General features: G+C 41.3%; 1 long non-coding RNA gene across 4 annotated transcripts in view; it reads right to left on the bottom strand.

Moving 5' to 3' along the window:
* Positions 1–3,246: 3,246 nt before the first annotated feature.
* Positions 3,247–17,988, bottom strand: part of LOC131504681 (uncharacterized) — a 247,012-nt gene continuing 232,270 nt past the window's right edge. For all 4 annotated transcript variants that reach the window (XR_009258108.1, XR_009258109.1, XR_009258107.1 and 1 more), the window contains 2 exons: positions 10,342–10,516; positions 3,247–3,412 (listed from right to left, as the gene is read on the bottom strand). This is a non-coding gene — a long non-coding RNA (uncharacterized LOC131504681). The remainder of the gene's footprint in view (positions 3,413–10,341; positions 10,517–17,988) is intronic.

Here is a 17,988-nt window from a genome sequence, read left to right as displayed (position 1 = left end):
CAAGGTGCAAAGGAGGTGCCACTTTAGGGACCCTAGCTGACCTAGGAGCTGCTAGGAGAAGCCGATTTTAGAAACCTGGTTATACAAGGGTGAGGTACTTGAGTTTCCTAGGATCAGACCTGGTACAGAGTATCCTTGTGATAGGTTAGTTGAAGCGTTTGCTCTCGACACCAGCAGCCTAGGAGGCGTACCCAGCAGCCGGCCAGGCCTACCAAAGCTGATGTCCGTGTTTCTGGACTCACGGTTGACAGGTTTCCACCTGAGCATCAAGGCTTGCCCAGAGCTTAGGATACCCGCACTAAACATCAGACTTAACCTTTTTGCTACTTCATAGGATACCTGGATTTCACTACTCCATATGGATTTTTCATTGAATACGCTGAAGTGATCAATAGCAGGCTGCCTGCTCAAAGGTGCTCAACCCCTCTTCCCCCTCCTAGAAACAGTCGTCAAGTGTAGCTTATTCTGCTTCTCTCTATTCAGCTGTTACTTGGCCATTAACTACCAGTGCTTAAGAATGGGTTCTAGGTCACGATCTCGCGGTCCGTGAGTTCGAGCCCCGCATCAGGCTCTGGGCTGATGGCTCGGAGCCTGGAGCCTGTTTCCGATTCTGCGTCTCCCTCTCTCTCTGCCCCTCCCCCGTTCATGCTCTGTCTCTCTCTGTCCCAAAAATAAATTAAAAACGTTGAAAAAAAAATTTAAAAAAAGAATGGGTTCTAGTAGCTTGTTGCAATCATTCTGGCATTTTATCTGACCAAGATTTCAGCAGTTTGAGCCCCGAAAGCAAGGTGATGAAGCACAAGCCAACTTGAACTCTTGCTTGCACCCAAGGTGAGAAACCTCAGACTTCTAGAGCAGAAAACCCCAGAAAGACCTGCTTAGCTCCTTGCCTATGCCGCTGCTTTGCGTCTGCCTTCAGAAGCCTTAGTACAGAAGAGCAGAGCTCCGGCAAGATACAGGTAGCTGGAAACAAACTTCCTGTGAAATAAGCAGCCAGACTCCATCACAACGTTTCCTCTCTAAGCAGGAAGGTCTAGCTGACCAGTTTCTATGTTCAATTGTCGGAAAAGGGAGACGGACCTTCCCCTACCATTACGGGAATAACAGCAATTGCCATAACCACTAAATTACGGAGCGTCTCTGCTGGAGCACAGCTTCTCCTGCTAGAGGCCAAAGTGAAAAACGGAGAGCCCCTTCTATAGGAAGCTGGAAGAAAACTTCTGTGGGCCTGCTTCCCCCTCCCTGGCAGTGAATCAGACAAAGCCTGAAACTCAGGGAGCAATCTCAGTCACTCAAACCACCCCCTAACATTTAGGGAACAGCCTTGTTCAGAACTAGGATAGAAAGAGGAGATGAAAAGCCAGCTCTCCTGGAGGTGACAGCATGATGCTTTGTAAAAGAAGCCACAGTGAAAAGAGAACAGTCCTGCCAGCACAATGGCCTTCCAGGCCTGGAAAAGGGACAGAAAAAGAAACTTCTTGGGGGAAAGAAAGCAGATACTACCCCCACCCTTATCCCCCTCTCTCTCACCCAACCCCCTACCTCAAAAAACACAAATCTGCAAACCCAGTCAGAAAAACCGCCCCCACGGAAAAAGCCACAAAAGCCCAGAACACCCCCCAGCAAGAAAACCCCTCCTCAGACCAGAAAGCACCCAACGCCCACTTTTAAAGGCGAGCGTGATTGGCGCATGCTCACTGGGAAGAGAGTTGCATCAGCGAGGGGAGAAACACCTGTCTTCCCATCCCTCCTCCCGTGCTGCCTCCTCGTGTCACTTCTAGGCACCTGCGGCCTCCAAGAAGAAAAGGGGAAGCCAAAGCATAGCGAAGGCAGCAGCTTTATCTGGTGGGTTCCTTGGGCACAGCCGGGCCTCCTCTGACTTTCATTTCACCTTTACCCCCAGATCTCCTCCACATTTGTGCTACAGATCGCCCACGCAGAAGTGCTTCTCAAAGACTAGCTCTGAGGACCTTTGCAGTATTTTCCCAAATAAACACAAGCCTTCGCCTGTGGGTATCTCCACTCACGGATAGGGCTGCCAGGTTTAACAAATAAAAGGACAGGACTCATAGTAACATCTGAATTTCAGACAATCCACAAACGGTTTTGTAGTCCAGGTACGCCGCATCGTAAGCTGTACTGTACTATTTGGGGTATATCTGTATTGCGAGGTTATTTGTTATTTACCTGAAATTCAAATGTAATTGGGCATCCCGGCCTTCATCTGGCAGGCCTTCTCAAGGGGCCCCAGACCACCCAGAATGCTTCCTCCCGCTTGAACAACTGCGGGCTAATTTCTTCACAATGATAATGAGGAAAACAAGACGACCCGTTGCCGCTAACCTATTGCACCTGAAACTTTGGAGCATCGCCAAACAGACCCAGGTCTGGCCCGCCCTGAAAACAGTTCTCTCATATTCAGCAGGCTCTGGAGAATAGGCCAAAGCCTGAAGCTGCCCCTTGGGAAAGAATTTGCTGTTAAACTTCCTGTGTAACTTGGAATAGATTTAGCCTTCTCTGTGGTTATTAATTTCCCCCAATGTGAATTCAATAATGATGGCTACTCTTCACTGAGCCAGGCGCTTCATTGATGTTATGTCTCATTCTTCCAACAGTGCTGCTTGTTGGGCATTATGATCTTGATTTTACAGATTTATATTTCACAGAACTCAGAGAACAAAGGGCCCATAGTGGGTGAGAGCTAGGATTTCAACTCAGACCCCATTTGATGATAAATCCTGGGATCTTTTCAGTTGCTCACATCACTTCCTAAGTTTCTCTGGGTTGTTCACTCATGTTTGTTAGATTGGTTGCTTATAATTAGGTAATACAGGCACATAATACAAAAGCACAAAGGTATAAAAAGGCAAAAAAACAAGAATACCTCCCTTGTCTCCTATCCACTCCATTCTCCTCCCCAGAGACAGTCAGCCAGTGAATAGATTTCAGAGTCCATCCATTTTCTTTCCCACACAGGTGGATTTGTATGCAAATTTTTCTGCACTTCCTTCCCGTTTCTCCCACTTAATACATGCTGGAGATCTTTCCATTTCAGTAAATGTAAAAGTGTCTTATTTTAATGGCAGCATATTATTCCATGGATGGGCTACACTTTTACCAGTGCTTCAAAGTAGTAAATTTCTGTTTCTTTTCCATCATTTACTGTTTTTAGAAACAATGTTGTGATACATACTTTTCTGCAAGCTTATATTTGTACATGTGCTCTCCATGGGGTACACGTTTAGGAATGGAATCCCTTGATCAAAGGATATATACATTGTAAACTTTTAGAGATATTGCCAAATTGGAGTGGGGTGAGGCAACTTACCCTTTTTTCAGCAATATAAGATGACCTACTGGCCCCTGATATCCATTATCCACATTTGTGATCTCTGAATTCTAGACTCCAGCGCTGTAAGAAAATAAATTTCTCTGGTTTAAACCACCCAGTCTATTGTGGTCTTATGGCAGTCCTAGGAAACGAACATACCCATTATAGGGAGTTTCTTGCCACCTATTAGCAAAAACCACTTCTTACTTCCATACTCTGCCAATGTGATAGGTGAAAAAATTGTCTCGTTATGAATTTCATTCATTTGCATTTACCTTATTATAAATGTGATGGGAGATCTTTCCCCATGTTTGAAACTTTTTCTTTTTCTTTTTTAGAATTGTTCATCTGAGTTGCCTGGGGCCCCAGAAATGAAGACAACACATGAGTAAATTCTTGTGTCCGGTTGGTAAAATAATGCCAACTTGTTAAACCTTTTGTTATTAATTTGTGGAAGCACATCCTATTCTCAAAAAAGTACCTTTTCCCTGTGATTTGAGTTTCAAATATTTGTAGGTTGTCTTTCAACTTTGTGCATATGGTAGTTTTTCTAATTCAGCGTGTTTACTTTTTATGTTGTCGGATTTATGACCTCAGAATTTGATGTCAAACTTAAACTTTCTCTGTTCCAAGGTTATAAAACAAATTCTCCAATGCTTTTTATCCCACACCTCTGTTTTTTAAAGTATTTAAAAATTTTAACTGCTCAAAAATGTATTTAGCTGTCATTTGCATTTCAAATGTTTTCCTCCTGGTCTATAATTTTCTGTTGACCTTTTATGGCAGATTATTTTGTTGTTCCACGTTATTTGCCCCCTATCCTATAAGAGGATTTTACATCTTTTCTTGTTGACCTGTAATGCCTCCCATCCAGGGAAAAAGTCAACATCCCTCCCCACTGATGTATACTTGGTGAATGGTCACCAATATTTTCACAAAATGAGATCATATTATACAGTTTTCTGGGTTTTTTTTTGCTTGAAGGAACATCATGGGTTTCTATCAACTCTCTTGTTCTTTTCCCTTTGCCACAAGAATGGCATGTCCCAAAGAAAGGCTGTTCCTTCAGCCTAGGTCCAGCAGATCCACAGCCACCAAGAAGTAATGTGAGTGAATAATAAATGCTCACTGTTATAAACTACGGAGACTTTAGGGTTGTTTGTTACCTCAGGAAAGCTGACTAACTCACATTTTTAGTTTTATCTATGTTTAGCTCTTGTGTCATGAAGTACAAATACAATCAAAAAAAGAAATTGGGTGCCTGGGCAGCTCAGTTGGTTGAGCATCTGACTCTTGGTTTTGGCTCAGGTCATGACCCCATGGTCCTGGGCTCAAGCCCTGCATCAGGCGTGGAGCCTGCTTAAGATTCTCTCTTTCCCTCTCTCTTTCTCTCTCTCCCTCTCCCATGCTCTCTCTCTCTCTCTCTAATAAAAAATAAAAAAAAATTTTTTTAAGGAAAAAAGAAATGTTCCTTGCCATAAATTACCACTAAGTTAAACCCATCTTAGCACCACCACCCAGGTCAAGAAGTGAGATATTGCCATCCCCGGAAAATAAGATTGTACCCTTTCCTCACTCTTACGGGCTGAACTGGGACCCCCTCAATTTCATATGTTAAAGTCCTAAGCCCCAGGACTTCAGAATGTGACTGCATTTGGAGACAGGGTCTCGAAAGAGGTAATGTTAATATGAGGTGACATGAGTGGGGCCTAATCCAATATGGTGTCCTTGTAAGAAGAAGAAATTAGGACAAAAACACACACAGAGGAAAGACCATGTGAAGATCCTGGGAGAAGACCACCATTCACAAGCCAAGGAGAAAGGCCTCAGGAGAGACCAATCTTGCTGACATCTTGATCTCTGAATTCTCGACTCCAGAGCTATAGGAAAATAAATTTCTGTTGTTTAAACCACCCAGTCTATGGTGTGGTCTTATGGCAGTCCTAGGAAATGAACACACACATTCTAGGGAGTTTCTGGCTACCTGTTAGCAATCACCACTTCTTCCTTGCATACTTCCTTCCATCACTCTACTGTGTTGCCTGTTTATTTATTTTCATAGCAATATAATTATACAGTGCCTTTGTGTGTGTGTGTGTGTGTGCGTGAGCGTGTGTGTGCGTGTGTTTGGTTTCTAGTGCTCAAAATTATGTTTGTGAGATTCATCAGTTTCTTTGCTATAAAAATATTCTATCCTGTATTAACCCCCATCTGCTGTCAATGCCAAGCATCCTCCTGTTTGTGGACTTTTGGGTTGTTCTCAGTCTGGGACTGTTATGAATAGTACTGCTATAAAATTCTCGGACACATCTCTTGGTGCTTATTTGCATACATTTCTGTTGTGTATCTACTCAAGGGTAGAATTGCTGGCTTAGAGGGTACTTAGTAGACAGTATCAAATACTTTTCAAAGTGGTTTTAATAATTTATATCCTCACTGAATGCAAACTGGTGCAGCCACTCTGGAAAACAGCGTGGAGGTTCCTCAAAAAATTAAAAATAGACCTACCCTATGACCCAGCAATAGCACTGCTAGGAATTTACCCAAGGGATACAGGAGTGCTCATGCACAGGGTCACATGTACCCCAATGTTTATAGCAACAATCTCAACACTAGCCAAATTATGGAAAGAGCCTAAATGTCCATCAACGGATGAATGGATAAAGAAGACGTGGTTTATACATACAATGGAATACTACTTGGCAATGAGGAAGAATGAAACTGGCCATTTGCAATAACGTGGATGGAACTGGAGGGTATTATGCTAAGTGGAATAAGTCAGTCAGAGAAAGACAGATACCATATGTTTTCACTCTTGTGTGGATCTTGAGAAACTTAACAGAAGACCACGGGGGAGCGGAAGGGGAAAAAAAGTTACAGAGAGGGAGGGAGGCAAACTGTAAGAGACTCTTAAATACAGAGAACAAACTGAGCGTTGATGGGGGGTGGGGGAGAAGGGAAAGTGGGTGATGGACATTGAGGAGGGCACTTGCTGGGGTGAGCACTGGGTGTTGTATGGAAGCCAATTTGACAATAAATTATATTTTTAAAACATTTAAAAAATATAATTTATATCCCCACCAGAAGTTCAGGAGGGTCTCTGATGTTCTACAATCTTGCCAATATTTGTTATGGTCAGACTTGTTCTATTTTTTTTCATTCAAGAATATAAAATAGTTTCCCGTTATGGTTTGAATTTGTATTTCTGTGAATACAGATGAGGTTAAGTACCTTTTCATGTATTATTAATCGGTCATTAGAATATTCTGATCCAGGGGCGCCTGGGTGGCTTGGTCGGTTAATCGTCCGACTTCAGCTCAGGTCACGATCTCACGGTCCTTGAGTTCGAGCCCCGTGTCGGGCTCTGTGCTGACAGCTCAGAGCCTGGAGCCTGTTTCAGATTCTGTGTCTCCCTCTCTCTCTGCTCCTCCCCTGTTCATGCTCTGTCTCTCTCTGTCTCAAAAATAAATAAACGTTAAAAAAATATTTAAAAAAAAATATTCTGATCTGCAAAGTCTTTTTTCAATACGTTCATATTTCTATTGGATTGTTAGTATCTTTCATACTAATTGCAGATATTCCTTGTATACTATGAAAGTGAGCCCTTTGTTGGTTATTATGCCATGAATATATCCTTCCATTCAGAAAATGTAAACTTGTCCCCACCTTACATCATATTCAAAAATCACTTCCAGATCCATCGTGGGTATAAATAAAAAAGACAAGACAATACAACTCTTAGAAGATAACGTGAAAGAATATCTTCATGACTTTGAAGTAAAGAGGGTCTTCTTGAGTAGGGAACAAAAAATAGACTAATAAATTAGATCACAACAATAATAAGACATTGCTCATCCCAAACCTCCATTTCGATGAAAAGTCAAGCTCACAAAAAGGAGGTGATATTTTTAGAGGTGTTTAAGCGAAGCAAATACTCATTTTTATTGGAAGAAGTTAATGATAATATTGAAAGTTGGTTCATTGAGCAATGATAAAACAAACATTATATAAAGATTGAAAAACAGAAGCACATCACTGTTTCTGGGAGTAGTACTGGAAGTGAGGATGGGTGATAGGGCTGGACAAAAGAACTTTTGGGTTTTATTAGTATCCCTCTATAGTATTTGATTTGTTAATTATGTGCATGTAGTACTTTGATTTTTTTAAAAGGACACTCTGAAAAGAAAAAAGATGGAGTATTTCTTAAACTCTAGCTGCAGTACCCCTAGGATAAAAAATGAAGACACCTTGCGGAAATAGAGGCGATCCCCTAAAACAGCAATGACAAACTGAAAAATGCTTTGAGGGATTGTATTTCATAATAAAAATCACAAGACCTTGGGGCACCTGGGTGGCTCAGTCAGTTAAGCATCTGACTCTTGATTTTGGTTCAGGTCATGATCTTAAGGGTTCATGAAATCAAGCCCCACATCCGGCTCTGAGCTGTCAGTGGGAAGCCTGTTTGGGAGTCTTTCTCTTTCCCTCTCTCTGCCCCTCCCCTGCTTGCACTCTCTCTCGATTTCTCTCTCTCTCTCTCTCTCTCTCTCTCTCTCTTTCTCTCTCCCCCCCTCTCTCTCAACAAATAAACTTTAAAAAAAAAATCACAAGAACTTTGTCTTCTTCCTCACAATATATTCATGTTAATTTAACGTGAAATCATCTTTCATTTAAAGTACTTACACTGTCATTCAAATCTTCAGGTAAATTTCATGCTCAGGGCGCTCCAGCTTCAAGTAGCCTCAGGGCACCCCCGTTACCCCCTGGGGATGTAAGTAACCCCAGTTTGAGAAGGCTATTTCTAACTTGTTAATGCTGCCTTAATGGCTAAATATACTATAGCTTCCAGATGAATCTATTTCAGATGTTAGATAGGGAGCACAGGGTAGTGTAATGGAAACAATATTCATTTTGCAACCAGAAGATGTAAGTTCAGCCCATGACCTTAGCGTGGGCCAGCCACTCTAACCTCCTCAACTATAAAAGAAGCCTGATAAATACTGATTTTGCTTACTACACCACAAAATGGTTCTAGAGCTTATGTGAGAAATTATTTTGTAAACCGTGTAACATTTGTCTTCTAGAGTAGAAAACTCAGGTCAAATATTAATGCCAACATTTTAAACATAAGTTGGATACTATGATACATATTAGGGTCTTTGTAGCTTCTCTGTCTCCTACTTCAAGGAATTTGCATGGTTTTTTTTTAATGTTTATTTTTGAGAGAGAGAAAGCGTGAGTCGGACCGGGGCAGAGGGTGAGGGGGACAGAGGATCTGAAGCAGGCTCTCTGTGGACAGCAGAGAGCCAGAAATGGAGCATGAGATCGTGACCTGAGCCAAAGTCCAATGCTTAGCCAACTGAGCCACCCAGGTGCCCCAAGGAGTTTGCCTTTGACTTATAGCTTCTCTGTGTCTCCTACTCAAGGAGTTTGCATTTGATTGGGCATAAGTTCCATTTTACAAACACTTACAGCATCCACCCCATATCAGGCTATGTGCTAGGAACTATCGATATACAGTTGATCCTTGAACAACATGGGTTCAAATTGCATGAGTCCACTTACAGGTGGATTTTTTTTTCAGTGAATACAACACGGTACTGTTGATATATTTTCTCTTATGACTTTCTTAATAACATTTTTTCCTCTAGTTACTCTAAGAATATAGTTTACAATACACATAACATACAAAATAGGTGTTAATCAACTGTTATTGGTAAGAATTCCAGTCAACGGTAAGTTATTAATAGTTGCATTTATGGGGGAGTTAAAAGTTATCTTTGGATTTTCAAATACACAGGAGACTGGTACTCCTAGCCCCCACGTTGTTCAAGTGTTAACTATGCAAAAAGGAATCCCTGTTCTCAAGTAACATACAATCTAGAAATCTGAATTACAGATTTAGTAGCAAAGCCTATCACATCAGCATGCATGTTGCATATTTTTCTGATGGTGTTACCTGGGTGAAGTCATTTCCCTTTTGGGACTTCAGTTTCCGTATCTATGAAATGAGTATGCTGGGACTTTGCATATATTTAGGATTTATTGATTTCCATTATTCTATATTTACCAGGACTCTTTAATGCTTTTTTAAAAAAGTTTATTTATTTTGAGAGAGGAGGGTGCAGGAGAGGGGCAGAGAGAAAGGGGGAGAGGGAGAATTCCAAGCGGGCTCCACATTGTCAGTACAGAGCCCAACGAGGGGCTAGAAGTCACAAACTGTGAGATCATGACCAGAGCTGAAATCAAGAGTCAGACGCTTAACTGACTGAGCCACCCATGTGCCCCTTTAATGCTTGTTTAAAAAACGATCTGCAGCAATTATGGGACTGAATATCTTCTTCTACTTAATACATCAATTAGGGTTCAACCAGAAAGCTCTCAATATTAAGCACAGAAGAAACTGGTTGCACTGTTGAAAGAAGAGCTGAGAAACCAAGAGATTAGCAACAGTAGGCAACTGTTGTCATTCCTATGGCTGGAGTGAGTGAGGTCTCCAGAGCCCCATGGTCAGGGTCACCTGGGTGGAGATGGAACCAGACAGGCTTGTCTAGGGGCCAGAAAGGAGACATAGCCAGGGCCGGAGGCACAGTCAACCTGGAGTTTTCTCTCTCTCTTCTGCCTCTTATCTCTGACGTGTGCCTCCCAGGGCTCAACCCCACTGGAACTTTCTAACCAGGAGACTGGGAAATGCAGAACCATCCCCAGAGATACGGAGCAAAGCAAAGTGAGAGTGAAGAATGGAGCTGAATACAAACAGCACACAGACTGGTCCCCTCACCATGAGCCCGGTAGTCCTCAAGTAGAGTGCCATGTATTGGAAAAGACCAAGCACATACTGACTAAGCAACAAAAGCTAAAATGATGGTAGCCCTGTTGTTTTGTTGATACATGTTACCTAAAATCCAGAAATTATCATCTTCATTTTTCAAATGAAGAAACAGTCTCAGAGAATTAACTTGCCCGAATTCACAGAACAAGGAAAAGTGAGGCAAAATTGGAACTATACTCACCTGCCTCCAAAGGATGTAAGCTTTCTTCTGTCCACATTAGGTGTTGCCAGTTCTCAGTAAGAGGGGTGTTCAGAGAGTAGCAGAGTCTCTATTTTGTCCTCTGAGAAATGGGATTTGGAAATGGCTCCAACAGGAATCCTTTCTCAGTGTAGGCTGGCATCATCTAGGAAGATTTCTGTAGAAAAGGTAGGGCTTTTGAGAGCGGGGGAGGGGGGGTGGTTCTTAAAGCATAAGTAAGACTCATGGAGAAAGAATACGAATACAGTTCCTTGTGTTTTTCTCTCCTTGAGCAATCCCTTCTCTCTGCAGATTTGAATTAAGTTCTGAGCAATGAAACATAATATTGCTTACAAGGACCCTAATGAGCTCTCTTAGGTCTGTGCTTAGGGTATGCGAAGCAGTTGTCCCATTACACAGCTCTGGGGTCTCAGGGGTAACCCAGAGAGTGTCTGAGTCCACCCTCCATCCCTAGCGCCTTGTGCCCTAACTGAAATGTACCTGCATGTTTGACTTTAGAGCTCCTGGACAACTGGATCTCTATTGGCCATACATCTGAGAACTCTCAAGAACACTGTTTATTCCTTGAGAAATCTGGAATGAATTAGGCTGAATAAATTGGCTCTCAACTTGGCTGTTTCAGATGGCAGCAAAGGAATAACATATGCTGCTCCCCCTTCCTTCTCCCCCCGCCACACCCCCCCCCCGTTTTTTTATGAAAGGGGAAATGAAAACACACCCATATCCACAAAAATTAGATTTGGTCAGATCATGCTCCACTGCTCCGGCAAGTGGAAACCTTTGATCAGAATACTTAGGTGTCTCAGAAGAGAGGTAGGATCGCATGCAGCCTGGAGAATCCATCCTAATGCATGTCTGCAACCTGTGTAGCATAAATCGAGTTGAACTGCAGTGGCCACAGAGCCACTGTTGCCAGGGCTACTGAGCAGTTAGCAAACACAACAAAGAATTCTCCTTCCCTAATCCTCTTACCGATCTCACCTTTCTTCTCCTTGCCAGCTGTTCACCCAAAGAAAGCCACGTGGAGCCTTGGAAATATTATTCAGGAAAAAATTAGAAGGAAAAAAAAAAAAGAAACAATCGAGCATAATGAAGCATGATTACACCTGCACGTGCATCATCTTAACTGCTCAGACTCAGCTTACAAATAATGAGAACAGCGACGGGTGGCACTTTCGAGCTCCGTGCTAAGTTCTGAGCACATATGACCTCACTGCCGCGTAACAGCAGCTTCATAATCAAAGTACTATTGTTCTCCTCACGTTATGGATGGTAGAATCGAGCCTTCGAGAGCTGGAGTCAGTTTCCTGAGCTACTTTTACTTTAGAAAGTAAAGGAGCCGTGTTTCAACATGAAGTCTTGTGTTGCGCATGTCCTGGTCACCATACCATAGCCCGTGTGATGAGCATGGAGGCGGGCCGCCCAGACCCCCCTTCAAGAAAGGCTTCGCTGCCCAGCCGCTGTCAGCAGGTGGCACTCAGCTGTCGGCCCCTGTTGGGCTCACCTCAGCTGCACGGCACCAGCTCGCCCAAGAGCCAGTCTTTCCCAGGGCAGCCTGCATCCAAAGATCAATGGGCAGTCCCGGACACATGGCCACACGGTATCCCATGGTCAGGCTGGCAGGCTTTCCTGTCACCTGGTACGCAGCCAGAGCAGTTTTCCCAGTTGTGACATGTGATGCCTGTAGGACGTGAAGACTCCTGCCAAGTATGTATGTATAAGTATATACATATGGATATCTTATGGAATATGATTCAGCCTTAAAAAAGAAGGAATCCTGCCATTTGCAATAACACGGATGGACCTTGAGAGCAGTGTACTAAGTAAAATAAGGCAGGCAGAGAAAGGCAAATACTCATGTGGAACCTTAAAAAAAAAAGTCAAACTCATAAAAACAGAGTAGAAACGTGGTTGCCAGGGGCTGCGGGGGTGGAGGAAATAGGGAGTAACAGTTGATAAACGTGTGAGGTAGTGAATACATTTATTAACTAAATGGGAAGAATCCTTTTATCGCGTAGACATGTAACAAATCATCACAATGTACATTTTAAATATCTTACCATCGTATTTATCAATTATACCTCAATAAAGCTGGAAGACAGTCTTCAAAATGCTTAAAAATAAACATATGACACAATGCGCAAATCTCTGAAAAGCATATATGTAAAAACTAAGTATTTTTCAGATTGAAGACCGTTTCCAAAATTCAAATTTTGCGCTAAAATCAAATTGCTTTATGGCCGCATTTCTACTTAATACGAAGGTGACAAAGTTCTCAGTTGTCTTTTCCTGGGTAGCCCTGAGCATCACTGAGCAGGGGCAACTTCCCCAAGGTCACCTCAACAAGATGGGACTTCATTCCACCATCGTTTGTTCACTATCTGTCTGCACCTACCTTCAAGCTCCCTTAGGTAAAGCCCGCATCCTCCCGTTCACCCCTTTATCACCATGCCTAGCACAGTATCTGGCAATATTTTTTTTTTTTTTTTTTTTTTTTTTTTTTTTTGGGACAGAGAGAGACTGAGCATGAACGGGGGAGGGGCAGAGAGAGAGGGAGACACAGAATCGGAAACAGGCTCCAGGCTCCGAGCCATCAGCCCAGAGCCTGACGCGGGGCTCGAACTCACAGACCGCGAGATCGTGACCTGGCTGAAGTCGGACGCTTAACCGACTGCGCCACCCAGGCGCCCCTATCTGGCAATATTAATTAATTTGTTCAACAGTTGCCAGGCGAGTGAGCCATAGATGCAGAGATTAATTCATTCCATGGCATCAAATTTAGACTTGTAGCCATCCACTGCCTGGTGGAGGTCTTCTTTATTTCTCAGTCACAAACAGATTTTCCCTCCTCAGCCCTTGAGAGTGGAAGAAACCCAGAAGGAATTAACCTTTCACTCAGAAAGCCACAAGAGGAAGGACTGCATTAGATGTGAGCAATTGGGAATCCTGCCACCTCAGGACTTCTGTAACATTTTAATGAGGCAGACCTTTATCTATTTCCTTTGCCTCATCCACCTCCCTCCCATATCATATGTCCCTATTGAATCTCATTCTCAACGGCACCAAATGCTGGCTTTCACATCTCAGCAGAAACAAAGAACGACCCCTTTCCAAGCTTCCCAGGTTCCACACTGCCCAGATAGTGCATTTTGTGAAGTGCTCTCAGCCTCTAGAGGCACTGAGTCATTGTTTCCTTTCCGGGCAACTTCTAAATCATGAGCCTTGTCTTCTCAGAAAACTTACGGCTCTTCATCTTATCCTCTCATTTGATCTCCTAAATGATCCTATGAGGTAAGAGACCAGATGTCATGCATTGAAAGATCAGTGAACCAGGAAATCAGAAGAAAAGGATTTTCGTTTCTCTCTACTATTTATTAGTTGTGTGATCTTAGGCAATTCTCATGACACTCATAAAAAGAAATGGGTTTATAAGATTCAGCACTGGATGGATATTTAATGAGGGTCCTTTACGTGCATGGTTCTAGATGCTGGAGGTACAGTGGGACATAAGACAGGTAATTTCTCTTTTTTCACAGAGCCTCCATTCTAGTGGGGTGCAGACAGATGAGAGGCAGCAAATAGAAAAGAGAATTTTGGATATTGATAAATGTTTCTGAGACAATAAAGAAAGTAATGCATTAAACAGTGATCAATGGGAGCTGTTTTGATTAGGCAGCCAACCTTCACCCCACAGAAGGTGAAACTTTTCCATATCTGAAAGACAAGAGGGAGTCGGTGAAGAGCTCTCCAGCTCTCCAGGTAGTGGGAACAGGTATTCAGAGCTGGTCACAAAAGTTCTAAGAGGACGCAAGCTTGGCTGTCTCTGACAGTTCTTACCATGGGTGGCTCCCATTTTACAGATGATGTTCTTAAGGCCAGAGCAGTGAAGCAATTTGCTCAAGAGTAAATGTTGAGTTCTTGGAAGAACGTGGATTCAGACTCACATCTTACGACTTTTAAGGAGAATGTTCTTCACCACTTAAATTCTTAGACCCTTAATTCAGACCCTCATGACCCCACCCCTGGATTATTTCAGTTGACTCTTAGTTGGTCACTCAACCTCCATGCTGTCATCCCCAACCCAACCCCACTTCATCTGCCATATTGAAGATGGCCACAGTTAGGTCTCCAATACACAAGTCTGAGCATGTCCCCCTTCGTTTTCCTTTAAACACATTTTGCCAGGGGCCTAAGGATAAATTCCAAGCTCTCCAACTCATTATTTAGTCTATTCTCAACAATTCCAACCTCACATTCTACCACCATCCTTCCTCACATCCTCTCTTTAGCCTCGGTAAATGAAACGCCATTTTGTTGCCCACCCCCCCTTAAACATTTTCTTCTCTTTCATTGGTAAATGCCAGTGATTTTACAATGACCCACACAAATGACATTTCCTGTGCAGAGTGCACCCCTCCTTTATCTATGTCAGATGACACTTTTACTATGTGACAGTAGTTTCCATGTTTATTGCACTGCTTCATTGCCCCGCTAGATCTTGAGACCCAAAAGGGTAGAAAACACAATGCATTTCTTCTTGTGTCCCCAGGGCTCATCTCTCTTTCACTTTTGATTTCTTTTTTGACCCACGGTTTATTTTAGGAGCGCAGCCTTTGATTTCCAAATGGTTGGGGATTATGTCATTGATCATCTTAGGCTATTGATGTCTAAATCAATTCCTTGAAGCCAGAGAAAATACTCTGATTTTAATCCTTTATTGATTTCCTTTTTTAAACAAAAGTTTATTTATTTATTTTGAGACAGAGAGACAGAGAGTGCTAGCAGAGGAGAGGCAGAGAGAGGGGGCAGGGGGAGAGAGAGAATCCCAAGCAAGCTCCACACCAGCATCGCAGAGCCCCACGGAGAGCTCAAACCCACGAATTACGAGATGACCTGAGTTGAAACCAAGAGTCCACCGCTTAACTGACGCCACCCAGATGCCCCTATTGATTTACTTTTAAAGGCTAGTTCTGTAATTTGGCATATGTTCCATCCTGTTGGAATGTATACTGTGATGTTGTTGGTTGGAGTGTTTCATAAATGTAAATTAGGCCAAATTGATTTCAAGTGTTTTTCAAATCTTGCATATCCTTACTCATTTCTGGTCTACTGTTTAATTAATTACTGAGAGAGAAGTTTTGAAATTCTATCAGTTTTTGCATATAAGTTTTCTTAGAAGATGCATGAACATTTAGGAGTTCTGTTTTCTTATGATTAACCCCTTTATCACCATGAAATATCCTTTTTTATTGCTACTTAAGTTTTTATTCTGAAGTCTTCTTCTGTAAATAATGTAGTCACTCCAACTTTCTTATGCTTAGTGTTTGCATGGTGTATCCTTTTCTATCCTTTTACTTTCCATCTATCTTTGTGTGTGTATTAAAAGTGGGTTTCATGGATCATGCCTTTGGTATGATCATTTAAAAAGTCACAGCCACCCATATATCCAAGGAAATCTAGGATTTCTCCCCAGAGTTTTATAGTTTTGCATTTTACCTTTAGGTCTTGATACATTTTAAGTTAATTTTCCTGAAAGGTGTAAGGTCTGTGTCTAGAATGTTGGGATTTACTCTGCAAGCTAATGTTACTTTAGAGAAATGTTATTTTTGCAGGTTTATTTTGTTTTTAACTTTGTTAGGCTACGTCTAAGGTATTCTTTTCCTTAGGCATAATTTTGTTCTCCAACCAGACTTGCCTCTTCTTGGGTATCAAGTAAATGACCCGGGTGTTCCATGATGTCTGTCCATTCTGGCTATTTGGTACTCAACGATAGTTGTATGTGAGCTCTAAGAATTCCTCAGCTTACACATTGCCAGTTGTCCTTTGCCTTTACCCATGGAAATTCATCCTATACACCAGTGGCTTTCTACTGAGAATATAATGAAAGGTAATCCTATGTGGCTTCCTCTGCATCTCAGGAGGTTCACCCCTGCTTAGCTCTCTCCTCTCTGGGACTCTTTGCAACTTCCAGTCCTCCCTATTGGAACAGTTGTTTTATAACTGCCAAATATAAACATTTAAAAAAGTATTTTGTTCATTTTTCTAGTTGTTTACTATGAGAAAGCTAAATCTGTTTCCAGTTACTCCATCATAGCCAGAAGCAGATATTTAGAAATGCCAAGCTTCTGAATGTTAGACAATCTGGGTGTAAAATATTATCTCCATGTAGCTTTATTTTGCATTTCTCTGATTATTAATGAAATCAAACACCTTTTTCTAGGTTTATTGGTCATTTGTGTTTCTTCTGCCCATATCTTTTGTCTATTTTAAAAATTAGGTTGTTTTTTCATGTTGGTTTGTATTAATACTTTGAATATCCTGGTACTAATTCTTTGTCAAGTATATCATTGCATATACTGGCTTCAAATATCTTGTTAATCTTCTTACTTTACAGTGTATTTTGTTTAATAGAAATTTTATTTGGGGTTAAATGTTGATAACTATGTCAATCTCTATTTTTTCTAATTTAATAATTCTTTGGTGCCTCCAAAATTTGTAGAGTTTAAATATTTATGGCTTCAATCCACTTATAATAATTTTTTGTGTGCATGGTGCGATGTAGGGAACTAATTTAATTTTTTTTTCTGTTAGTATATACAATTACATCCATTCTGTTTATTGGGATAATTCTTTTCACTCTATTGATCCGAGTTTCCATATGTAAATGGTTCTGTTGCTAAGCTCTGTATTCGTTTTTGGTATGATTGTTTATGTGGACTTGGGCTAATTCCACATGTTTTTAATTATCAAAGGCTTGATATCTGGTAGGGTAAGGCTCAGCAGTTTGTTTAGTTCTTTCAAATTTTTCCTAGCTATTCTTGGCCCTTTGAGTTCTGGGAAAAGTACTGTCAAGATTTGGTTTTGAATTTGTGAGAACTGGCATCTTTATCTTGTCTATCCAACTATGGATACGATATATACCTACATTTATTTATATTTTTATTTTAGATTTAGATTTAGATTATTTAGATTTAGATTTATTTAGATTTCCTTTCTCTCTTTTTTAGAATTCTTTATACTTTTCCTAATAAAGGGAATAGATATCTTTTCATTACACTTATTTCTATGTTAAGTTAAAGTTTTAGTCACTATTTAAATGGGATCTGTATCTTCCTATTACACTCTTCTGATTGTTGCATTTGTATAGAAATGTCTTGGTGTTTGTGTATGTATCTTGTCTCGGCCAAGTTTGCTTAATTATTTAATTAGATCTAATACAGTGCCTATGGATCTCTTCAGATTTTTTAAATAAGACGATTGCATTGTCTACAAATAAGGACAGTCATCTCCCTTTATAATTTCTATTTCTGTTTTTTTTTTTTTTCATTTTCTCTTTTAATCACATTGTGTAGGACTCTTACTACATCATTGACCGGAAGCAAAAATCATTCTATTGTTCCAGCATCAAGCGTAATGCTTAATAAGGTTTAAAAGACACTTTCATCAGATTAAGGAAGTGCCTTCCTAATCAAAGTATTGAGACTTTTTTTTCATCTTGAATGTGTGCTGAACACCTTAAATGTTTAGTCTACATCTACTGAGATGGTTGTGTGTGTTTTCTCTTATATCAATGTAATGTACTATATAGTAGATTTTTCTGATGGTGAGTACCTGCCTCCTAAGTGAACA

The sequence above is a fragment of the Neofelis nebulosa genome, chromosome 2, assembly GCF_028018385.1.
Source record: "Neofelis nebulosa isolate mNeoNeb1 chromosome 2, mNeoNeb1.pri, whole genome shotgun sequence".
Classification (NCBI taxonomy): Eukaryota; Metazoa; Chordata; class Mammalia; order Carnivora; family Felidae; genus Neofelis; species Neofelis nebulosa.
This window is presented reverse-complemented; position numbering and strand designations above follow the sequence as displayed.